This window comes from Carassius gibelio, chromosome A11 (assembly GCF_023724105.1).
Source record: "Carassius gibelio isolate Cgi1373 ecotype wild population from Czech Republic chromosome A11, carGib1.2-hapl.c, whole genome shotgun sequence".
Taxonomy (NCBI): domain Eukaryota; kingdom Metazoa; phylum Chordata; class Actinopteri; order Cypriniformes; family Cyprinidae; genus Carassius; species Carassius gibelio.
The window spans coordinates 24,952,573-24,975,413 of record NC_068381.1 but is presented as its reverse complement, the minus strand read 5'-3'; the positions used below and the strand labels follow the sequence as shown (position 1 = coordinate 24,975,413).

At 46.6% G+C, this 22,841-nt stretch overlaps 24 non-coding genes across 24 annotated transcripts; 11 read left to right on the top strand and 13 right to left on the bottom strand.

Moving 5' to 3' along the window:
* Nucleotides 1-122: 122 nt before the first annotated feature.
* trnae-uuc (transfer RNA glutamic acid (anticodon UUC)) lies at nucleotides 123-194 on the bottom strand. Its single transcript has one exon. It is a non-coding gene; the product is annotated as a tRNA-Glu (tRNA).
* Nucleotides 195-1,409: 1,215 nt separating this feature from the next.
* Nucleotides 1,410-1,482, bottom strand: trnar-acg (transfer RNA arginine (anticodon ACG)). Its single transcript has one exon. It is a non-coding gene; the product is annotated as a tRNA-Arg (tRNA).
* A 209-nt stretch (nucleotides 1,483-1,691) lies between these two features.
* trnae-cuc (transfer RNA glutamic acid (anticodon CUC)) lies at nucleotides 1,692-1,763 on the top strand. Its single transcript has one exon. It is a non-coding gene; the product is annotated as a tRNA-Glu (tRNA).
* A 1,911-nt stretch (nucleotides 1,764-3,674) lies between these two features.
* Nucleotides 3,675-3,746, top strand: trnae-cuc (transfer RNA glutamic acid (anticodon CUC)). Its single transcript has one exon. It is a non-coding gene; the product is annotated as a tRNA-Glu (tRNA).
* Nucleotides 3,747-4,063: 317 nt separating this feature from the next.
* trnae-uuc (transfer RNA glutamic acid (anticodon UUC)) lies at nucleotides 4,064-4,135 on the bottom strand. Its single transcript has one exon. It is a non-coding gene; the product is annotated as a tRNA-Glu (tRNA).
* A 1,218-nt stretch (nucleotides 4,136-5,353) lies between these two features.
* On the bottom strand, nucleotides 5,354-5,426 carry trnar-acg (transfer RNA arginine (anticodon ACG)). Its single transcript has one exon. It is a non-coding gene; the product is annotated as a tRNA-Arg (tRNA).
* A 170-nt stretch (nucleotides 5,427-5,596) lies between these two features.
* On the top strand, nucleotides 5,597-5,668 carry trnae-cuc (transfer RNA glutamic acid (anticodon CUC)). The gene has a single exon. It is a non-coding gene; the product is annotated as a tRNA-Glu (tRNA).
* Nucleotides 5,669-5,985: 317 nt separating this feature from the next.
* On the bottom strand, nucleotides 5,986-6,057 carry trnae-uuc (transfer RNA glutamic acid (anticodon UUC)). Its single transcript has one exon. It is a non-coding gene; the product is annotated as a tRNA-Glu (tRNA).
* A 1,217-nt stretch (nucleotides 6,058-7,274) lies between these two features.
* trnar-acg (transfer RNA arginine (anticodon ACG)) lies at nucleotides 7,275-7,347 on the bottom strand. The gene has a single exon. It is a non-coding gene; the product is annotated as a tRNA-Arg (tRNA).
* A 178-nt stretch (nucleotides 7,348-7,525) lies between these two features.
* On the top strand, nucleotides 7,526-7,597 carry trnae-cuc (transfer RNA glutamic acid (anticodon CUC)). The gene has a single exon. It is a non-coding gene; the product is annotated as a tRNA-Glu (tRNA).
* A 317-nt stretch (nucleotides 7,598-7,914) lies between these two features.
* On the bottom strand, nucleotides 7,915-7,986 carry trnae-uuc (transfer RNA glutamic acid (anticodon UUC)). The gene has a single exon. It is a non-coding gene; the product is annotated as a tRNA-Glu (tRNA).
* Nucleotides 7,987-9,470: 1,484 nt separating this feature from the next.
* On the top strand, nucleotides 9,471-9,542 carry trnae-cuc (transfer RNA glutamic acid (anticodon CUC)). The gene has a single exon. It is a non-coding gene; the product is annotated as a tRNA-Glu (tRNA).
* A 1,684-nt stretch (nucleotides 9,543-11,226) lies between these two features.
* On the bottom strand, nucleotides 11,227-11,299 carry trnar-acg (transfer RNA arginine (anticodon ACG)). The gene has a single exon. It is a non-coding gene; the product is annotated as a tRNA-Arg (tRNA).
* A 169-nt stretch (nucleotides 11,300-11,468) lies between these two features.
* On the top strand, nucleotides 11,469-11,540 carry trnae-cuc (transfer RNA glutamic acid (anticodon CUC)). Its single transcript has one exon. It is a non-coding gene; the product is annotated as a tRNA-Glu (tRNA).
* Nucleotides 11,541-11,857: 317 nt separating this feature from the next.
* On the bottom strand, nucleotides 11,858-11,929 carry trnae-uuc (transfer RNA glutamic acid (anticodon UUC)). Its single transcript has one exon. It is a non-coding gene; the product is annotated as a tRNA-Glu (tRNA).
* Nucleotides 11,930-13,144: 1,215 nt separating this feature from the next.
* Nucleotides 13,145-13,217, bottom strand: trnar-acg (transfer RNA arginine (anticodon ACG)). Its single transcript has one exon. It is a non-coding gene; the product is annotated as a tRNA-Arg (tRNA).
* Nucleotides 13,218-13,427: 210 nt separating this feature from the next.
* On the top strand, nucleotides 13,428-13,499 carry trnae-cuc (transfer RNA glutamic acid (anticodon CUC)). Its single transcript has one exon. It is a non-coding gene; the product is annotated as a tRNA-Glu (tRNA).
* Nucleotides 13,500-13,895: 396 nt separating this feature from the next.
* trnae-uuc (transfer RNA glutamic acid (anticodon UUC)) lies at nucleotides 13,896-13,967 on the bottom strand. The gene has a single exon. It is a non-coding gene; the product is annotated as a tRNA-Glu (tRNA).
* Nucleotides 13,968-15,474: 1,507 nt separating this feature from the next.
* On the top strand, nucleotides 15,475-15,546 carry trnae-cuc (transfer RNA glutamic acid (anticodon CUC)). Its single transcript has one exon. It is a non-coding gene; the product is annotated as a tRNA-Glu (tRNA).
* A 1,959-nt stretch (nucleotides 15,547-17,505) lies between these two features.
* trnae-cuc (transfer RNA glutamic acid (anticodon CUC)) lies at nucleotides 17,506-17,577 on the top strand. Its single transcript has one exon. It is a non-coding gene; the product is annotated as a tRNA-Glu (tRNA).
* Nucleotides 17,578-19,552: 1,975 nt separating this feature from the next.
* On the top strand, nucleotides 19,553-19,624 carry trnae-cuc (transfer RNA glutamic acid (anticodon CUC)). The gene has a single exon. It is a non-coding gene; the product is annotated as a tRNA-Glu (tRNA).
* A 1,683-nt stretch (nucleotides 19,625-21,307) lies between these two features.
* Nucleotides 21,308-21,380, bottom strand: trnar-acg (transfer RNA arginine (anticodon ACG)). Its single transcript has one exon. It is a non-coding gene; the product is annotated as a tRNA-Arg (tRNA).
* A 162-nt stretch (nucleotides 21,381-21,542) lies between these two features.
* On the top strand, nucleotides 21,543-21,614 carry trnae-cuc (transfer RNA glutamic acid (anticodon CUC)). Its single transcript has one exon. It is a non-coding gene; the product is annotated as a tRNA-Glu (tRNA).
* Nucleotides 21,615-21,931: 317 nt separating this feature from the next.
* trnae-uuc (transfer RNA glutamic acid (anticodon UUC)) lies at nucleotides 21,932-22,003 on the bottom strand. Its single transcript has one exon. It is a non-coding gene; the product is annotated as a tRNA-Glu (tRNA).
* Between the last annotated feature and the right edge of the window lie 838 nt (nucleotides 22,004-22,841).

Sequence of the window (22,841 nt, the reverse complement as noted above, 5' to 3'; positions counted from 1 at the left end):
AAAACATTGGTGGGAACATGAAAAAAACACCTCCTTCGAGCCGGAGTTGAACCAGCGACCTAAGGATGGCCAACACTCCAATTTGCTGGATTTTTGAGGAGGGAAGCAAAAAGGAGCATGCATTCCCATACCGGGAGTTGAACCCGGGCCGCCTGGGTGAAAACCAGGAATCCTAACCGCTAGACCATATGGGATCTGGACACTTTTAACTGGCCATGGGCTTCTGGCGCACTTTCCATACATGTGGTCAGCGTGGGCGCAGGACCTTGTAGTGGCCTGTTGCTTTAGTTCTGTGACTGTAACAATGTGATAATAATTTGGCAAAACAAGAATTATCCAAAAGGACGGTTTTCTGAATTATATAGTGTTGTATGCATTCAGGGAATCAGTTTTTTCACTCAACCCGGGGGTTCAGTGTATTTGGGCAGATTCCTGTGATTGCAGAATTGATTCCTCAAACTGGTAATTAAGCTCTTGTCCAAGTGAAAATACTCGTGTCATCCATTTGAAAACACACACGGCAACCTTTATCTAGAGGAAAAACTGGAGTCAACCCCTGGCTGCGTACGAGAAAACCAGGAATCCTAACTGCTAGACCATATGGGAACTGGCCAGCTTTAACTGGCCACAAGCTTGTGGGCCACTTTCCATAAATGTGGCCAGTGTGGGCGCAGGGTTTTGTAGTGGCCTGTTGCTTTTGGTGTGTGACTGTAACAATGTGATAATAATTTGGCAATACAAGAATCATCCGAAGGGACGGTTTACTGAAATATATAGTGTTGCATGCATTCAAGGGACATGTTTGTTGACTCACACATGGTTCAGTTTTTTGGCCAGAATCCTGTGATTGCTGAATTTATACCTCGAACTGGTAATTAAGGTCTTGTCCAGGTGAAAATACTTGTGTCATGCATCTGAAAACACACATGGCAACCGTTATCTAGAGGAAAAACTGCCTATCGTCGGTCTGTCAAGGTACAAAACTGACATGTTGTGAGGTTAATAATGAAAGTGAGACCAATTTTTAATATGCTGATTATTCGCTCGTTCAGTTTAATGCAGATTACAAATTATTCTCAATGTCCAGGTGGCAATTAGTGATAAGGCTTCAAAATGGCAAGCCTGTGACATCAAAACCACATGGCATTGCACCCTTCAAAGTAGTAAAGCGGTTACAGAGTAGCGATGAAATTGTTCATTCTAGAATCAACTGGCCCACCAGCCAGCATTTTGTGAGATGAATGGCAATACCAAAGCATGTCCGTGTCTCCCCTAGACATCGGAATGGGTGTGCAGAATGTGCCTTTTTTTGGAAAAAATAGAAGAATGCCTAGAGAGTTGCCTTTTCTTTTGGACTTTGGAGAAAAAAACACAACAACAAAATAAGCCGGAGAAAAACAAGCACAGAGCGAGCCAGCCAGGAGTCGAACCTAGAATCTTCTGATCCGTAGTCAGACGCGTTATCCATTGCGCCACTGGCCCACCATTAGTAAAGACCCCGATTGTTACAGACTTGTTGGTTTTCGATGTGACGGTGGCAAGCATTGATGTCTGCTCATTCTCACCTTGTTATCAGGAGAACAGACTACCAGCCCTCCAGCCCACCAGCCCACCAGCCCACCAGCCCACGAGCCCTCCAGCCCTCCTGCCCACCAGCCCACCAGCCCACGAGCCCTCCAGCCCACCATCCATCCCTGGTGGTCTAGTGGTTAGGATTCGGCGCTCTCACCGCCGCGGCCCGGGTTCGATTCCCGGTCAGGGAAAGCTCTTTTGCCTTCCAATTGTGGACTGCGAATTCAAGCTCTGCTGACAGCTGTGAGAAAGCCAGCTCCAAGCCAAAACATTGGTGGGAACATGAAAAAAACACCTCCTTCGAGCCGGAGTTGAACCAGCGACCTAAGGATGGCCAACACTCCAACCTACAGTCCTCCGCTCTACCAGCTGAGCTATCGAAGGGGCTAAGGGCTAGTCAGAACCTCGACATATCAGGGTTCTGTAGCTCTACTGCTGGCCAAAAAGTCACTTCTGGTGCAGGAAGATTTGCTGGATCAGAACCTCGACATATCAGGGTTCTGTAGCTCTACTGCTGGCCAAAAAGTCACTTCTGGTGCAGGAAGATTTGCTGGATTTTTGAGGAGGGAAGCAAAAAGGAGCATGCATTCCCATACCGGGAGTTGAAGCCGGGCCGCCTGGGTGAAAACCAAGAATCCTAACCGCTAGACCATATGGGATTTGGACACTTTAAACTGGCCATGGGCTTCTGGCGCACTTTCCATACATGTGGTCAGCGTGGGCGCAGGACCTTGTAGTGGCCTGTTGCTTTAGTTCTGTGACTGTAACAATGTGATAATAATTTGGCAAAACAAGAATTATGCAAAAGGACGGTTTTCTGAATTATATAGTGTTGTATGCATTCAGGGAATCTGTTTTTTCACTCAACCCGGGGGTTCAGTGTATTTGGGCAGATTCCTGTGATTGCAGAATTGATTCCTCAAACTGGTAATTAAGCTCTTGTCCAAGTGAAAATACTCGTGTCATCCATTTGAAAACACACACGGCAACCTTTATCTAGAGGAAAAACTGGAGTCAACCCCTGGCTGCGTACAAGAAAACCAGGAATCCTAACTGCTAGACCATATGGGAACTGGCCAGCTTTAACTGGCCACAAGCTTGTGGGCCACTTTCCATAAATGTGGCCAGTGTGGGCGCAGGGTTTTGTAGTGGCCTGTTGCTTTTGGTGTGTGACTGTAACAATGTGATAATAATTTGGCAATACAAGAATCATCCGAAGAGACGGTTTACTGAAATATATAGTGTTGCATGCATTCAAGGGACATGTTTGTTGACTCACACATGGTTCAGTTTTTTGGCCAGAATCCTGTGATTGCTGAATTTATACCTCGAACTGGTAATTAAGGTCTTGTCCAGGTGAAAATACTTGTGTCATGCATCTGAAAACACACATGGCAACCGTTATCTAGAGGAAAAACTGCCTATCGTCGGTCTGTCAAGGTACAAAACTGACATGTTGTGAGGTTAATAATGAAAGTGAGACCAATTTTTAATATGCTGATTATTCGCTCGTTCAGTTTAATGCAGATTACAAATTATTCTCAATGTCCAGGTGGCAATTAGTGATAAGGCTTCAAAATGGCAAGCCTGTGACATCAAAACCACATGGCATTGCACCCTTCAAAGTAGTAAAGCGGTTACAGAGTAGCGATGAAATTGTTCATTCTAGAATCAACTGGCCCACCAGCCTGCATTTTGTGAGACGAATGGCAATACCAAAGCATGTCCGTGTCTCCCCTAGACATCGGAATGGGTGTGCAGAATGTGCCTTTTTTTGGAAAAAATAGAAGAATGCCTAGAGAGTTGCCTTTTCTTTTGGACTTTGGAGAAAAAAAACACAACAACAAAATAAGCCGGAGAAAAACAAGCACAGAGCGAGCCAGCCAGGAGTCGAACCTAGAATCTTCTGATCCGTAGTCAGATGCGTTATCCATTGCGCCACTGGCCCACCAAAAGTAAAGACCCCCGATTGTTACAAACTTGTTGGTTTTCGATGTGACGGTGGCAAGCATTGATGTCTGCTCATTCTCACCTTGTTATCAGGAGAACAGACTACCAGCCCTCCAGCCCTCCAGCCCACCAGCCCACGAGCCCACCATCCCTCCCTGGTGGTCTAGTGGTTAGGATTCGGCGCTCTCACCGCCGCGGCCCGGGTTCGATTCCCGGTCAGGGAAAGCTCTTTTGCCTTCCAATTGTGGACTGCGAATTCAAGCTCTGCTGACAGCTGTGAGAAAGCCAGCTCCAAGCCAAAACATTGGTGGGAACATGAAAAAAACACCTCCTTCGAGCCGGAGTTGAACCAGCGACCTAAGGATGGCCAACACTCCAACCTACAGTCCTCCGCTCTACCAGCTGAGCTATCGAAGGGGCTAAGGGCTAGTCAGAACCTCGACATATCAGGGTTCTGTAGCTCTACTGCTGGCCAAAAAGTCACTTCTGGTGCAGGAAGATTTGCTGGATTTTTGAGGAGGGAAGCAAAAAGGAGCATGCATTCCCATACCGGGAGTTGAACCCGGGCCGCCTGGGTGAAAACCAGGAATCCTAACCGCTAGACCATATGGGATCTGGACACTTTAAACTGGCCATGGGCTTCTGGCGCACTTTCCATACATGTGGTCAGCGTGGGCGCAGGACCTTGTAGTGGCCTGTTGCTTTAGTTCTGTGACTGTAACAATGTGATAATAATTTGGCAAAACAAGAATTATCCAAAAGGACGGTTTTCTGAATTATATAGTGTTGTATGCATTCAGGGAATCTGTTTTTTCACTCAACCCGGGGGTTCAGTGTATTTGGGCAGATTCCTGTGATTGCAGAATTGATTCCTCAAACTGGTAATTAAGCTCTTGTCCAAGTGAAAATACTCGTGTCATCCATTTGAAAACACACACGGCAACCTTTATCTAGAGGAAAAACTGGAGTCAACCCCTGGCTGCGTACGAGAAAACCAGGAATCCTAACTGCTAGACCATATGGGAACTGGCCAGCTTTAACTGGCCACAAGCTTGTGGGCCACTTTCCATAAATGTGGCCAGTGTGGGCGCAGGGTTTTGTAGTGGCCTGTTGCTTTTGGTGTGTGACTGTAACAATGTGATAATAATTTGGCAATACAAGAATCATCCGAAGGGACAGTTTACTGAAATATATAGTGTTGCATGCATTCAAGGGACATGTTTGTTGACTCACACATGGTTCAGTTTTTTGGCCAGAATCCTGTGATTGCTGAATTTATACCTCGAACTGGTAATTAAGGTCTTGTCCAGGTGAAAATACTTGTGTCATGCATCTGAAAACACACATGGCAACCGTTATCTAGAGGAAAAACTGCCTATCGTCGGTCTGTCAAGGTACAAAACTGACATGTTGTGAGGTTAATAATGAAAGTGAGACCAATTTTTAATATGCTGATTATTCGCTCGTTCAGTTTAATGCAGATTACAAATTATTCTCAATGTCCAGGTGGCAATTAGTGATAAGGCTTCAAAATGGCAAGCCTGTGACATCAAAACCACATGGCATTGCACCCTTCAAAGTAGTAAAGCGGTTACAGAGTAGCGATGAAATTGTTCATTCTAGAATCAACTGGCCCACCAGCCTGCATTTTGTGAGACGAATGGCAATACCAAACGCATGTCCGTGTCTCCCCTAGACATCGGAATGGGTGTGCAGAATGTGCCTTTTTTTGGAAAAAATAGAAGAATGCCTAGAGAGTTGCCTTTTCTTTTGGACTGTGGAGAAAAAAAAACACAACAACAAAATAAGCCGGAGAAAAACAAGCACAGAGCGAGCCAGCCAGGAGTCGAACCTAGAATCTTCTGATCCGTAGTCAGACGCGTTATCCATTGCGCCACTGGCCCACCAAAAGTAAAGACCACCGATTGTTACAGACTTGTTGGTTTTCGATGTGACGGTGGCAAGCATTGATGTCTGCTCATTCTCACCTTGTTATCAGGAGAACAGACTACCAGCCCTCCAGCCCTCCAGCCCTCCAGCCCACCAGCCCAGCAGCCCTCCAGCCCACCATCCCTCCCTGGTGGTCTAGTGGTTAGGATTCGGCGCTCTCACCGCCGCGGCCCGGGTTCGATTCCCGGTCAGGGAAAGCTCTTTTGCCTTCCAATTGTGGACTGCGAATTCAAGCTCTGCTGACAGCTGTGAGAAAGCCAGCTCCAAGCCAAAACATTGGTGGGAACATGAAAAAAACACCTCCTTCGAGCCGGAGTTGAACCAGCGACCTAAGGATGGCCAACACTCCAACCTACAGTCCTCCGCTCTACCAGCTGAGCTATCGAAGGGGCTAAGGGCTAGTCAGAACCTCGACATATCAGGGTTCTGTAGCTCTACTGCTGGCCAAAAAGTCACTTCTGGTGCAGGAAGATTTGCTGGATTTTTGAGGAGGGAAGCAAAAAGGAGCATGCATTCCCATACCGGGAGTTGAACCCGGGCCGCCTGGGTGAAAACCAGGAATCCTAACCGCTAGACCATATGGGATCTGGACACTTTAAACTGGCCATGGGCTTCTGGCGCACTTTCCATACATGTGGTCAGCGTGGGCGCAGGACCTTGTAGTGGCCTGTTGCTTTAGTTCTGTGACTGTAACAATGTGATAATAATTTGGCAAAACAAGAATTATCCAAAAGGACGGTTTTCTGAATTATATAGTGTTGTATGCATTCAGGGAATCTGTTTTTTCACTCAACCCGGGGGTTCAGTGTATTTGGGCAGATTCCTGTGATTGCAGAATTGATTCCTCAAACTGGTAATTAAGCTCTTGTCCAAGTGAAAATACTCGTGTCATCCATTTGAAAACACACACGGCAACCTTTATCTAGAGGAAAAACTGGAGTCAACCCCTGGCTGCGTACGAGAAAACCAGGAATCCTAACTGCTAGACCATATGGGAACTGGCCAGCTTTAACTGGCCACAAGCTTGTGGGCCACTTTCCATAAATGTGGCCAGTGTGGGCGCAGGGTTTTGTAGTGGCCTGTTGCTTTTGGTGTGTGACTGTAACAATGTGATAATAATTTGGCAATACAAGAATCATCCGAAGGGACGGTTTACTGAAATATATAGTGTTGCATGCATTCAAGGGACATGTTTGTTGACTCACACATGGTTCAGTTTTTTGGCCAGAATCCTGTGATTGCTGAATTTATACCTCGAACTGGTAATTAAGGTCTTGTCCAGGTGAAAATACTTGTGTCATGCATCTGAAAACACACATGGCAACCGTTATCTAGAGGAAAAACTGCCTATCGTCGGTCTGTCAAGGTACAAAACTGACATGTTGTGAGGTTAATAATGAAAGTGAGACCAATTTTTAATATGCTGATTATTCGCTCGTTCAGTTTAATGCAGATTACAAATTATTCTCAATGTCCAGGTGGCAATTAGTGATAAGGCTTCAAAATGGCAAGCCTGTGACATCAAAACCACATGGCATTGCACCCTTCAAAGTAGTAAAGCGGTTACAGAGTAGCGATGAAATTGTTCATTCTAGAATCAACTGGCCCACCAGCCTGCATTTTGTGAGACGAATGGCAATACCAAAGCATGTCCGTGTCTCCCCTAGACATCGGAATGGGTGTGCAGAATGTGCCTTTTTTTGGAAAAAATAGAAGAATGCCTAGAGAGTTGCCTTTTCTTTTGGACTGTGGAGAAAAAAAAACACAACAACAAAATAAGCCGGAGAAAAACAAGCACAGAGCGAGCCAGCCAGGAGTCGAACCTAGAATCTTCTGATCCGTAGTCAGACGCGTTATCCATTGCGCCACTGGCCCACCAAAAGTAAAGACCACCGATTGTTACAGACTTGTTGGTTTTCGATGTGACGGTGGCAAGCATTGATGTCTGCTCATTCTCACCTTGTTATCAGGAGAACAGACTACCAGCCCTCCAGCCCTCCAGCCCTCCAGCCCACCAGCCCAGCAGCCCACGAGCCCTCCAGCCCACCATCCCTCCCTGGTGGTCTAGTGGTTAGGATTCGGCGCTCTCACCGCCGCGGCCCGGGTTCGATTCCCGGTCAGGGAAAGCTCTTTTGCCTTCCAATTGTGGACTGCGAATTCAAGCTCTGCTGACAGCTGTGAGAAAGCCAGCTCCAAGCCAAAACATTGGTGGGAACATGAAAAAAACACCTCCTTCGAGCCGGAGTTGAACCAGCGACCTAAGGATGGCCAACACTCCAACCTACAGTCCTCCGCTCTACCAGCTGAGCTATCGAAGGGGCTAAGGGCTAGTCAGAACCTCGACATATCAGGGTTCTGTAGCTCTACTGCTGGCCAAAAAGTCACTTCTGGTGCAGGAAGATTTGCTGGATTTTTGAGGAGGGAAGCAAAAAGGAGCATGCATTCCCATACCGGGAGTTGAACCCGGGCCGCCTGGGTGAAAACCAGGAATCCTAACCGCTAGACCATATGGGATCTGGACACTTTAAACTGGCCATGGGCTTCTGGCGCACTTTCCATACATGTGGTCAGCGTGGGCGCAGGACCTTGTAGTGGCCTGTTGCTTTAGTTCTGTGACTGTAACAATGTGATAATAATTTGGCAAAACAAGAATTATGCAAAAGGACGGTTTTCTGAATTATATAGTGTTGTATGCATTCAGGGAATCTGTTTTTTCACTCAACCCGGGGGTTCAGTGTATTTGGGCAGATTCCTGTGATTGCAGAATTGATTCCTCAAACTGGTAATTAAGCACTTGTCCAAGTGAAAATACTCATGTCATCCATTTGAAAACACACACGGCAACCTTTATCTAGAGGAAAAACTGGAGTCAACCCCTGGCTGCGTACAAGAAAACCAGGAATCCTAACTGCTAGACCATATGGGAACTGGCCAGCTTTAACTGGCCACAAGCTTGTGGGCCACTTTCCATAAATGTGGCCAGTGTGGGCGCAGGGTTTTGTAGTGGCCTGTTGCTTTTGGTGTGTGACTGTAACAATGTGATAATAATTTGGCAATACAAGAATCATCCGAAGGGACGGTTTACTGAAATATATAGTGTTGCATGCATTCAAGGGACATGTTTGTTGACTCACACATGGTTCAGTTTTTTGGCCAGAATCCTGTGATTGCTGAATTTATACCTCGAACTGGTAATTAAGGTCTTGTCCAGGTGAAAATACTTGTGTCATGCATCTGAAAACACACATGGCAACCGTTATCTAGAGGAAAAACTGCCTATCGTCGGTCTGTCAAGGTACAAAACTGACATGTTGTGAGGTTAATAATGAAAGTGAGACCAATTTTTAATATGCTGATTATTCGCTCGTTCAGTTTAATGCAGATTACAAATTATTCTCAATGTCCAGGTGGCAATTAGTGATAAGGCTTCAAAATGGCAAGCCTGTGACATCAAAACCACATGGCATTGCACCCTTCAAAGTAGTAAAGCGGTTACAGAGTAGCGATGAAATTGTTCTTTCTAGAATCAACTGGCCCACCAGCCTGCATTTTGTGAGACGAATGGCAATACCAAAGCATGTCCGTGTCTCCCCTAGACATCGGAATGGGTGTGCAGAATGTGCCTTTTTTTTGGAAAAAATAGAAGAATGCCTAGAGAGTTGCCTTTTCTTTTGGACTTTGGAGAAAAAAAACACAACAACAAAATAAGCCGGAGAAAAACAAGCACAGAGCGAGCCAGCCAGGAGTCGAACCTAGAATCTTCTGATCCGTAGTCAGACGCGTTATCCATTGCTCCACTGGCCCACCATTAGTAAAGACCCCCGATTGTTACAGACTTGTTGGTTTTCGATGTGACGGTGGCAAGCATTGATGTCTGCTCATTCTCACCTTGTTATCAGGAGAACAGACTACCAGCCCTCCAGCCCACCAGCCCACCAGCCCACGAGCCCTCCAGCCCTCCTGCCCACCAGCCCACGAGCCCTCCAGCCCACCATCCATCCCTGGTGGTCTAGTGGTTAGGATTCGGCGCTCTCACCGCCGCGGCCCGGGTTCGATTCCCGGTCAGGGAAAGCTCTTTTGCCTTCCAATTGTGGACTGCGAATTCAAGCTCTGCTGACAGCTGTGAGAAAGCCAGCTCCAAGCCAAAACATTGGTGGGAACATGAAAAAAACACCTCCTTCGAGCCGGAGTTGAACCAGCGACCTAAGGATGGCCAACACTCCAACCTACAGTCCTCCGCTCTACCAGCTGAGCTATCGAAGGGGCTAAGGGCTAGTCAGAACCTCGACATATCAGGGTTCTGTAGCTCTACTGCTGGCCAAAAAGTCACTTCTGGTGCAGGAAGATTTGCTGGATCAGAACCTCGACATTTCAGGGTTCTGTAGCTCTACTGCTGGTCAAAAAGTCACTTCTGGTGCAGGAAGATTTGCTGGATTTTTGAGGAGGGAAGCACAAAGGAGCATGCATTCCCATACCGGGAGTTGACCCCGGGCCGCCTGGGTGAAAACCAGGAATCCTAACCGCTAGACCATATGGGATCTGGACACTTTAAACTGGCCATGGGCTTCTGGAGCACTTTCCATACATGTGGTCAGCGTGGGCGCAGGACCTTGTAGTGGCCTGTTGCTTTAGTTCTGTGACTGTAACAATGTGATAATAATTTGGCAAAACAAGAATTATGCAAAAGGACGGTTTTCTGAATTATATAGTGTTGAATGCATTCAGGGAATCTGTTTTTTCACTCAACCCGGGGGTTCAGTGTATTTGGGCAGATTCCTGTGATTGCAGAATTGATTCCTCAAACTGGTAATTAAGCTCTTGTCCAAGTGAAAATACTCGTGTCATCCATTTGAAAACACACACGGCAACCTTTATCTAGAGGAAAAACTGGAGTCAACCCCTGGCTGCGTACAAGAAAACCAGGAATCCTAACTGCTAGACCATATGGGAACTGGCCAGCTTTAACTGGCCACAAGCTTGTGGGCCACTTTCCATAAATGTGGCCAGTGTGGGCGCAGGGTTTTGTAGTGGCCTGTTGCTTTTGGTGTGTGACTGTAACAATGTGATAATAATTTGGCAATACAAGAATCATCCGAAGGGACGGTTTACTGAAATATATAGTGTTGCATGCATTCAAGGGACATGTTTGTTGACTCACACATGGTTCAGTTTTTTGGCCAGAATCCTGTGATTGCTGAATTTATACCTCGAACTGGTAATTAAGGTCTTGTCCAGGTGAAAATACTTGTGTCATGCATCTGAAAACACACATGGCAACCGTTATCTAGAGGAAAAACTGCCTATCGTCGGTCTGTCAAGGTACAAAACTGACATGTTGTGAGGTTAATAATGAAAGTGAGACCAATTTTTAATATGCTGATTATTCGCTCGTTCAGTTTAATGCAGATTACAAATTATTCTCAATGTCCAGGTGGCAATTAGTGATAAGGCTTCAAAATGGCAAGCCTGTGACATCAAAACCACATGGCATTGCACCCTTCAAAGTAGTAAAGCGGTTACAGAGTAGCGATGAAATTGTTCATTCTAGAATCAACTGGCCCACCAGCCTGCATTTTGTGAGACGAATGGCAATACCAAAGCATGTCCGTGTCTCCCCTAGACATCGGAATGGGTGTGCAGAATGTGCCTTTTTTTGGAAAAAATAGAAGAATGCCTAGAGAGTTGCCTTTTCTTTTGGACTTTGGAGAAAAAAAACACAACAACAAAATAAGCCGGAGAAAAACAAGCACAGAGCGAGCCAGCCAGGAGTCGAACCTAGAATCTTCTGATCCGTAGTCAGACGCGTTATCCATTGCGCCACTGGCCCACCAAAAGTAAAGACCCCCGATTGTTACAGACTTGTTGGTTTTCGATGTGACGGTGGCAAGCATTGATGTCTGCTCATTCTCACCTTGTTATCAGGAGAACAGACTACCAGCCCTCCAGCCCTCCAGCCCACAGCCCACCAGCCCAGCAGCCCACGAGCCCACCATCCCTCCCTGGTGGTCTAGTGGTTAGGATTCGGCGCTCTCACCGCCGCGGCCCGGGTTCGATTCCCGGTCAGGGAAAGCTCTTTTGCCTTCCAATTGTGGACTGCGAATTCAAGCTCTGCTGACAGCTGTGAGAAAGCCAGCTCCAAGCCAAAACATTGGTGGGAACATGAAAAAAACACCTCCTTCGAGCCGGAGTTGAACCAGCGACCTAAGGATGGCCAACACTCCAACCTACAGTCCTCCGCTCTACCAGCTGAGCTATCGAAGGGGCTAAGGGCTAGTCAGAACCTCGACATATCAGGGTTCTGTAGCTCTACTGCTGGCCAAAAAGTCACTTCTGGTGCAGGAAGATTTGCTGGATTTTTGAGGAGGGAAGCAAAAAGGAGCACGCATTCCCATACCGGGAGTTGAACCCGGGCCGCCTGGGTGAAAACCAGGAATCCTAACCGCTAGACCATATGGGATCTGGACACTTTAAACTGGCCATGGCCTTCTGGCGCACTTTCCATACATGTGGTCAGCGTGGGCGCAGGACCTTGTAGTGGCCTGTTGCTTTAGTTCTGTGACTGTAACAATGTGATAATAATTTGGCAAAACAAGAATTATGCAAAAGGACGGTTTTCTGAATTATATAGTGTTGTATGCATTCAGGGAATCTGTTTTTTCACTCAACCCGGGGGTTCAGTGTATTTGGGCAGATTCCTGTGATTGCAGAATTGATTCCTCAAACTGGTAATTAAGCTCTTGTCCAAGTGAAAATACTCGTGTCATCCATTTGAAAACACACACGGCAACCTTTATCTAGAGGAAAAACTGGAGTCAACCTCTGGCTGCGTACAAGAAAACCAGGAATCCTAACTGCTAGACCATATGGGAACTGGCCAGCTTTAACTGGCCACAAGCTTGTGGGCCACTTTCCATAAATGTGGCCAGTGTGGGCGCAGGGTTTTGTAGTGGCCTGTTGCTTTTGGTGTGTGACTGTAACAATGTGATAATAATTTGGCAATACAAGAATCATCCGAAGGGACGGTTTACTGAAATATATAGTGTTGCATGCATTCAAGGGACATGTTTGTTGACTCACACATGGTTCAGTTTTTTGGCCAGAATCCTGTGATTGCTGAATTTATACCTCGAACTGGTAATTAAGGTCTTGTCCAGGTGAAAATACTTGTGTCATGCATCTGAAAACACACATGGCAACCGTTATCTAGAGGAAAAACTGCCTATCGTGGGTCTGTCAAGGTACAAAACTGACATGTTGTGAGGTTAATAATGAAAGTGAGACCAATTTTTAATATGCTGATTATTCGCTCGTTCAGTTTAATGCAGATTACAAATTATTCTCAATGTCCATGTGGCAATTAGTGATAAGGCTTCAAAATGGCAAGCCTGTGACATCAAAACCACATGGCATTGCACCCTTCAAAGTAGTAAAGCGGTTACAGAGTAGCGATGAAATTGTTCTTTCTAGAATCAACTGGCCCACCAGCCTGCATTTTGTGAGACGAATGGCAATACCAAAGCATGTCCGTGTCTCCCCTAGACATCGGAATGGGTGTGCAGAATGTGCCTTTTTTTGGAAAAATAGAAGAATGCCTAGAGAGTTGCCTTTTCTTTTGGACTTTGGAGAAAAAAAACACAACAACAAAATAAGCCGGAGAAAAACAAGCACAGAGCGAGCCAGCCAGGAGTCGAACCTAGAATCTTCTGATCCGTAGTCAGACGCGTTATCCATTGCGCCACTGGCCCACCATTAGTAAAGACCCCCGATTGTTACAGACTTGTTGGTTTTCGATGTGACGGTGGCAAGCATTGATGTCTGCTCATTCTCACCTTGTTATCAGGAGAACAGACTACCAGCCCTCCAGCCCAACAGCCCACCAGCCCACCAGCCCACGAGCCCTCCAGCCCTCCAGCCCTCCTGCCCACCAGCCCACGAGCCCTCCAGCCCACCATCCATCCCTGGTGGTCTAGTGGTTAGGATTCGGCGCTCTCACCGCCGCGGCCCGGGTTCGATTCCCGGTCAGGGAAAGCTCTTTTGCCTTCCAATTGTGGACTGCGAATTCAAGCTCTGCTGACAGCTGTGAGAAAGCCAGCTCCAAGCCAAAACATTGGTGGGAACATGAAAAAAACACCTCCTTCGAGCCGGAGTTGAACCAGCGACCTAAGGATGGCCAACACTCCAACCTACAGTCCTCCGCTCTACCAGCTGAGCTATCGAAGGGGCTAAGGGCTAGTCAGAACCTCGACATATCAGGGTTCTGTAGCTCTACTGCTGGCCAAAAAGTCACTTCTGGTGCAGGAAGATTTGCTGGATCAGAACCTCGACATTTCAGGGTTCTGTAGCTCTACTGCTGGCCAAAAAGTCACTTCTGGTGCAGGAAGATTTGCTGGATTTTTGAGGAGGGAAGCAAAAAGGAGCATGCATTCCCATACCGGGAGTTGAACCCGGGCCGCCTGGGTGAAAACCAGGAATCCTAACCGCTAGACCATATGGGATCTGGACACTTTAAACTGGCCATGGGCTTCTGGAGCACTTTCCATACATGTGGTCAGCGTGGGCGCAGGACCTTGTAGTGGCCTGTTGCTTTAGTTCTGTGACTGTAACAATGTGATAATAATTTGGCAAAACAAGAATTATGCAAAAGGACGGTTTTCTGAATTATATAGTGTTGATTGCATTCAGGGAATCTGTTTTTTCACTCAACCCGGGGGTTCAGTGTATTTGGGCAGATTCCTGTGATTGCAGAATTGATTCCTCAAACTGGTAATTAAGCTCTTGTCCAAGTGAAAATACTCGTGTCATCCATTTGAAAACACACACGGCAACCTTTATCTAGAGGAAAAACTGGAGTCAACCCCTGGCTGCGTACAAGAAAACCAGGAATCCTAACTGCTAGACCATATGGGAACTGGCCAGCTTTAACTGGCCACAAGCTTGTGGGCCACTTTCCATAAATGTGGCCAGTGTGGGCGCAGGGTTTTGTAGTGGCCTGTTGCTTTTGGTGTGTGACTGTAACAATGTGATAATAATTTGGCAATACAAGAATCATCCGAAGGGACGGTTTACTGAAATATATAGTGTTGCATGCATTCAAGGGACATGTTTGTTGACTCACACATGGTTCAGTTTTTTGGCCAGAATCCTGTGATTGCTGAATTTATACCTCGAACTGGTAATTAAGGTCTTGTCCAGGTGAAAATACTTGTGTCATGCATCTGAAAACACACATGGCAACCGTTATCTAGAGGAAAAACTGCCTATCGTCGGTCTGTCAAGGTACAAAACTGACATGTTGTGAGGTTAATAATGAAAGTGAGACCAATTTTTAATATGCTGATTATTCGCTCGTTCAGTTTAATGCAGATTACAAATTATTCTCAATGTCCAGGTGGCAATTAGTGATAAGGCTTCAAAATGGCAAGCCTGTGACATCAAAACCACATGGCATTGCACCCTTCAAAGTAGTAAAGCGGTTACAGAGTAGCGATGAAATTGTTCTTTCTAGAATCAACTGGCCCACCAGCCTGCATTTTGTGAGACGAATGGCAATACCAAAGCATGTCCGTGTCTCCCCTAGACATCGGAATGGGTGTGCAGAATGTGCCTTTTTTTGGAAAAAATAGAAGAATGCCTAGAGAGTTGCCTTTTCTTTTGGACTTTGGAGAAAAAAAACACAACAACAAAATAAGCCGGAGAAAAACAAGCACAGAGCGAGCCAGCCAGGAGCCGAACCTAGAATCTTCTGATCCGTAGTCAGACGCGTTATCCATTGCGCCACTGGCCCACCATTAGTAAAGACCCCCGATTATTACAGACTTGTTGGTTTTCGATGTGACGGTGGCAAGCATTGATGTCTGCTCATTCTCACCTTGTTATCAGGAGAACAGACTACCAGCCCTCCAGCCCACCAGCCCACCAGCCCACCAGCCCACGAGCCCTCCAGCCCTCCTGCCCACCAGCCCACGAGCCCTCCAGCCCACGAGCCCTCCAGCCCACCATCCATCCCTGGTGGTCTAGTGGTTAGGATTCGGCGCTCTCACCGCCGCGGCCCGGGTTCGATTCCCGGTCAGGGAAAGCTCTTTTGCCTTCCAATTGTGGACTGCGAATTCAAGCTCTGCTGACAGCTGTGAGAAAGCCAGCTCCAAGCCAAAACATTGGTGGGAACATGAAAAAAACACCTCCTTCGAGCCGGAGTTGAACCAGCGACCTAAGGATGGCCAACACTCCAACCTACAGTCCTCCGCTCTACCAGCTGAGCTATCGAAGCGGCTAAGGGCTAGTCAGAACCTCGACATATCAGGGTTCTGTAGCTCTACTGCTGGCCAAAAAGTCACTTCTGGTGCAGGAAGATTTGCTGGATCAGAACCTCGACATTTCAGGGTTCTGTAGCTCTACTGCTGGCCAAAAAGTCACTTCTGGTGCAGGAAGATTTGCTGGATTTTTGAGGAGGGAAGCAAAAAGGAGCATGCATTCCCATACCGGGAGTTGAACCCGGGCCACTTGGGTGAAAACCAGGAATCCTAACCGCTAGACCATATGGGATCTGGACACTTTAAACTGGCCATGGGCTTCTGGAGCACTTTCCATACATGTGGTCAGCGTGGGCGCAGGACCTTGTAGTGGCCTGTTGCTTTAGTTCTGTGACTGTAACAATGTGATAATAATTTGGCAAAACAAGAATTATGCAAAAGGACGGTTTTCTGAATTATATAGTGTTGAATGCATTCAGGGAATCTGTTTTTTCACTCAACCCGGGGGTTCAGTGTATTTGGGCAGATTCCTGTGATTGCAGAATTGATTCCTCAAACTGGTAATTAAGCTCTTGTCCAAGTGAAAATACTCGTGTCATCCATTTGAAAACACACACGGCAACCTTTATCTAGAGGAAAAACTGGAGTCAACCCCTGGCTGCGTACGAGAAAACCAGGAATCCTAACTGCTAGACCATATGGGAACTGGCCAGCTTTAACTGGCCACAAGCTTGTGGGCCACTTTCCATAAATGTGGCCAGTGTGGGCGCAGGGTTTTGTAGTGGCCTGTTGCTTTTGGTGTGTGACTGTAACAATGTGATAATAATTTGGCAATACAAGAATCATCCGAAGGGACGGTTTACTGAAATATATAGTGTTGCATGCATTCAAGGGACATGTTTGTTGACTCACACATGGTTCAGTTTTTTGGCCAGAATCCTGTGATTGCTGAATTTATACCTCGAACTGGTAATTAAGGTCTTGTCCAGGTGAAAATACTTGTGTCATGCATCTGAAAACACACATGGCAACCGTTATCTAGAGGAAAAACTGCCTATCGTCGGTCTGTCAAGGTACAAAACTGACATGTTGTGAGGTTAATAATGAAAGTGAGACCAATTTTTAATCCGCAAAATTGCTGATTATTCGCTCGTTCAGTTTAATGCAGATTACAAATTATTCTCAATGTCCAGGTGGCAATTAGTGATAAGGCTTCAAAATGGCAAGCCTGTGACATCAAAACCACATGGCATTGCACCCTTCAAAGTAGTAAAGCGGTTACAGAGTAGCGATGAAATTGTTTTTTCTAGAATCAACTGGCCCACCAGCCTGCATTTTGTGAGACGAATGGCAATACCAAAGCATGTCCGTGTCTCCCCTAGACATCGGAATGGGTGTGCAGAAGGTGCCTTTTTTTGGAAAAAATAGAAGAATGCCTAGAGAGTTGCCTTTTCTTTTGGACTTTGGAGAAAAAAAACACAACAACAAAATAAGCCGGAGAAAAACAAGCACAGAGCGAGCCAGCCAGGAGTCGAACCTAGAATCTTCTGATCCGTAGTCAGACGCATTATCCATTGCGGCACTGGCCCACCATTAGTAAAGACCCCCGATTGTTACAGACTTGTTGGTTTTCGATGTGACGGTGGCAAGCATTGATGTCTGCTCATTCTCACCTTGTTATCAGGAGAACAGACTACCAGCCCTCCAGCCCACCAGCCCACCAGCCCACGAGCCCTCCAGCCCTCCTGCCCACCAGCCCACGAGCCCTCCAGCCCCCCATCCATCCCTGGTGGTCTAGTGGTTAGGATTCGGCGCTCTCACCGCCGCGGCCCGGGTTCGATTCCCGGTCAGGGAAAGCTCTTTTGCCTTCCAATTGTGGACTGCGAATTCAAGCTCTGCTGACAGCTGTGAGAAAGCCAGCTCCAAGCCAAAACATTGGTGGGAACATGAAAAAAACACCTCCTTCGAGCCGGAGTTGAACCAGCGACCTAAGGATGGCCAACACTCCAACCTACAGTCCTCCGCTCTACCAGCTGAGCTATCGAAGCGGCTAAGGGCTAGTCAGAACCTCGACATATCAGGGTTCTGTAGCTCTACTGCTGGCCAAAAAGTCACTTCTGGTGCAGGAAGATTTGCTGGATCAGAACCTCGACATATCAGGGTTCTGTAGCTCTACTGCTGGCCAAAAAGTCACTTCTGGTGCAGGAAGATTTGCTGGATTTTTGAGGAGGGAAGCAAAAAGGAGCATGCATTCCCATACCGGGAGTTGAACCCGGGCCGCCTGGGAGAAAACCAGGAATCCTAACCGCTAGACCATATGGGATTTGGACACTTTAAACTGGCCATGGGCTTCTGGCGCACTTTCCATACATGTGGTCAGCGTGGGCGAAGGACCTTGTAGTGGCCTGTTGCTTTAGTTCTGTGACTGTAACAATGTGATAATAATTTGGCAAAACAAGAATTATGCAAAAGGACGGTTTTCTGAATTATATAGTGTTGTATGCATTCAGGGAATCTGTTTTTTCACTCAACCCGGGTGTTCAGTGTATTTGGGCAGATTCCTGTGATTGCAGAATTGATTCCTCAAACTGGTAATTAAGCTCTTGTCCAAGTGAAAATACTCGTGTCATCCATTTGAAAACACACACGGCAACCTTTATCTAGAGGAAAAACTGGAGTCAACCCCTGGCTGCGTACAAGAAAACCAGGAATCCTAACTGCTAGACCATATGGGAACTGGCCAGCTTTAACTGGCCACAAGCTTGTGGGCCACTTTCCATAAATGTGGCCAGTGTGGGCGCAGGGTTTTGTAGTGGCCTGTTGCTTTTGGTGTGTGACTGTAACAATGTGATAATAATTTGGCAATACAAGAATCATCCGAAGGGACGGTTTACTGAAATATATAGTGTTGCATGCATTCAAGGGACATGTTTGTTGACTCACACATGGTTCAGTTTTTTGGCCAGAATCCTGTGATTGCTGAATTTATACCTCGAACTGGTAATTAAGGTCTTGTCCAGGTGAAAATACTTGTGTCATGCATCTGAAAACACACATGGCAACCGTTATCTAGAGGAAAAACTGCCTATCGTCGGTCTGTCAAGGTACAAAACTGACATGTTGTGAGGTTAATAATGAAAGTGAGACCAATTTTTAATATGCTGATTATTCGCTCGTTCAGTTTAATGCAGATTACAAATTATTCTCAATGTCCAGGTGGCAATTAGTGATAAGGCTTCAAAATGGCAAGCCTGTGACATCAAAACCACATGGCATTGCACCCTTCAAAGTAGTAAAGCGGTTACAGAGTAGCGATGAAATTGTTCTTTCTAGAATCAACTGGCCCACCAGCCTGCATTTTGTGAGACGAATGGCAATACCAAAGCATGTCCGTGTCTCCCCTAGACATCGGAATGGGTGTGCAGAATGTGCCTTTTTTTGGAAAAAATAGAAGAATGCCTAGAGAGTTGCCTTTTCTTTTGGACTTTGGAGAAAAAAAACACAACAACAAAATAAGCCGGAGAAAAACAAGCACAGAGCGAGCCAGCCAGGAGCCGAACCTAGAATCTTCTGATCCGTAGTCAGACGCGTTATCCATTGCGCCACTGGCCCACCATTAGTAAAGACCCCCGATTATTACAGACTTGTTGGTTTTCGATGTGACGGTGGCAAGCATTGATGTCTGCTCATTCTCACCTTGTTATCAGGAGAACAGACTACCAGCCCTCCAGCCCACCAGCCCACCAGCCCACCAGCCCACGAGCCCTCCAGCCCTCCTGCCCACCAGCCCACGAGCCCTCCAGCCCACGAGCCCTCCAGCCCACCATCCATCCCTGGTGGTCTAGTGGTTAGGATTCGGCGCTCTCACCGCCGCGGCCCGGGTTCGATTCCCGGTCAGGGAAAGCTCTTTTGCCTTCCAATTGTGGACTGCGAATTCAAGCTCTGCTGACAGCTGTGAGAAAGCCAGCTCCAAGCCAAAACATTGGTGGGAACATGAAAAAAACACCTCCTTCGAGCCGGAGTTGAACCAGCGACCTAAGGATGGCCAACACTCCAACCTACAGTCCTCCGCTCTACCAGCTGAGCTATCGAAGCGGCTAAGGGCTAGTCAGAACCTCGACATATCAGGGTTCTGTAGCTCTACTGCTGGCCAAAAAGTCACTTCTGGTGCAGGAAGATTTGCTGGATCAGAACCTCGACATTTCAGGGTTCTGTAGCTCTACTGCTGGCCAAAAAGTCACTTCTGGTGCAGGAAGATTTGCTGGATTTTTGAGGAGGGAAGCAAAAAGGAGCATGCATTCCCATACCGGGAGTTGAACCCGGGCCACTTGGGTGAAAACCAGGAATCCTAACCGCTAGACCATATGGGATCTGGACACTTTAAACTGGCCATGGGCTTCTGGAGCACTTTCCATACATGTGGTCAGCGTGGGCGCAGGACCTTGTAGTGGCCTGTTGCTTTAGTTCTGTGACTGTAACAATGTGATAATAATTTGGCAAAACAAGAATTATGCAAAAGGACGGTTTTCTGAATTATATAGTGTTGAATGCATTCAGGGAATCTGTTTTTTCACTCAACCCGGGGGTTCAGTGTATTTGGGCAGATTCCTGTGATTGCAGAATTGATTCCTCAAACTGGTAATTAAGCTCTTGTCCAAGTGAAAATACTCGTGTCATCCATTTGAAAACACACACGGCAACCTTTATCTAGAGGAAAAACTGGAGTCAACCCCTGGCTGCGTACGAGAAAACCAGGAATCCTAACTGCTAGACCATATGGGAACTGGCCAGCTTTAACTGGCCACAAGCTTGTGGGCCACTTTCCATAAATGTGGCCAGTGTGGGCGCAGGGTTTTGTAGTGGCCTGTTGCTTTTGGTGTGTGACTGTAACAATGTGATAATAATTTGGCAATACAAGAATCATCCGAAGGGACGGTTTACTGAAATATATAGTGTTGCATGCATTCAAGGGACATGTTTGTTGACTCACACATGGTTCAGTTTTTTGGCCAGAATCCTGTGATTGCTGAATTTATACCTCGAACTGGTAATTAAGGTCTTGTCCAGGTGAAAATACTTGTGTCATGCATCTGAAAACACACATGGCAACCGTTATCTAGAGGAAAAACTGCCTATCGTCGGTCTGTCAAGGTACAAAACTGACATGTTGTGAGGTTAATAATGAAAGTGAGACCAATTTTTAATATGCTGATTATTCGCTCGTTCAGTTTAATGCAGATTACAAATTATTCTCAATGTCCAGGTGGCAATTAGTGATAAGGCTTCAAAATGGCAAGCCTGTGACATCAAAACCACATGGCATTGCACCCTTCATAGTAGTAAAGCGGTTACAGAGTAGCGATGAAATTGTTCATTCTAGAATCAACTGGCCCACCAGCCTGCATTTTGTGAGACGAATGGCAATACCAAAGCATGTCCGTGTCTCCCCTAGACATCGGAATGGGTGTGCAGAATGTGCCTTTTTTTGGAAAAAATAGAAGAATGCCTAGAGAGTTGCCTTTTCTTTTGGACTTTGGAGAAAAAAAACACAACAACAAAATAAGCCGGAAAAAACAAGCACAGAGCGAGCCAGCCAGGAGTCGAACCTAGAATCTTCTGATCCGTAGTCAGACGCGTTATCCATTGCGCCACTGGCCCAACAAAAGTAAAGACCCCCGATTGTTACAGACTTGTTGGTTTTCGATGTGACGGTGGCAAGCATTGATGTCTGCTTATTCTCACCTTGTTATCAGGAGAACAGACTACCAGCCCTCCAGCCCTCCAGCCCACCAGCCCAGCAGCCCACGAGCCCACCATCCCTCCCTGGTGGTCTAGTGGTTAGGATTCGGCGCTCTCACCGCCGCGGCCCGGGTTCGATTCCCGGTCAGGGAAAGCTCTTTTGCCTTCCAATTGTGGACTGCGAATTCAAGCTCTGCTGACAGCTGTGAGAAAGCCAGCTCCAAGCCAAAACATTGGTGGGAACATGAAAAAAACACCTCCTTCGAGCCGGAGTTGAACCAGCGACCTAAGGATGGCCAACACTCCAACCTACAGTCCTCCGCTCTACCAGCTGAGCTATCGAAGGGGCTAAGGGCTAGTCAGAACCTCGACATATCAGGGTTCTGTAGCTCTACTGCTGGCCAAAAAGTCACTTCTGGTGCAGGAAGATTTGCTGGATTTTTGAGGAGGGAAGCAAAAAGGAGCATGCATTCCCATACCGGGAGTTGAACCCGGGCCGCCTGGGTGAAAACCAGGAATCCTAACCGCTAGACCATATGGGATCTGGACACTTTAAACTGGCCATGGGCTTCTGGCGCACTTTCCATACATGTGGTCAGCGTGGGCGCAGGACCTTGTAGTGGCCTGTTGCTTTAGTTCTGTGACTGTAACAATGTGATAATAATTTGGCAAAACAAGAATTATCCAAAAGGACGGTTTTCTGAATTATATAGTGTTGTATGCATTCAGGGAATCTGTTTTTTCACTCAACCCGGGGGTTCAGTGTATTTGGGCAGATTCCTGTGATTGCAGAATTGATTCCTCAAACTGGTAATTAAGCTCTTGTCCAAGTGAAAATACTCGTGTCATCCATTTGAAAACACACACACGGCAACCTTTATCTAGAGGAAAAACTGGAGTCAACCCCTGGCTGCGTACGAGAAAACCAGGAATCCTAACTGCTAGACCATATGGGAACTGGCCAGCTTTAACTGGCCACAAGCTTGTGGGCCACTTTCCATAAATGTGGCCAGTGTGGGCGCAGGGTTTTGTAGTGGCCTGTTGCTTTTGGTGTGTGACTGTAACAATGTGATAATAATTTGGCAATACAAGAATCATCCGAAGGGACGGTTTACTGAAATATATAGTGTTGCATGCATTCAAGGGACATGTTTGTTGACTCACACATGGTTCAGTTTTTTGGCCAGAATCCTGTGATTGCTGAATTTATACCTCGAACTGGTAATTAAGGTCTTGTCCAGGTGAAAATACTTGTGTCATGCATCTGAAAACACACATGGCAACCGTTATCTAGAGGAAAAACTGCCTATCGTCGGTCTGTCAAGGTACAAAACTGACATGTTGTGAGGTTAATAATGAAAGTGAGACCAATTTTTAATC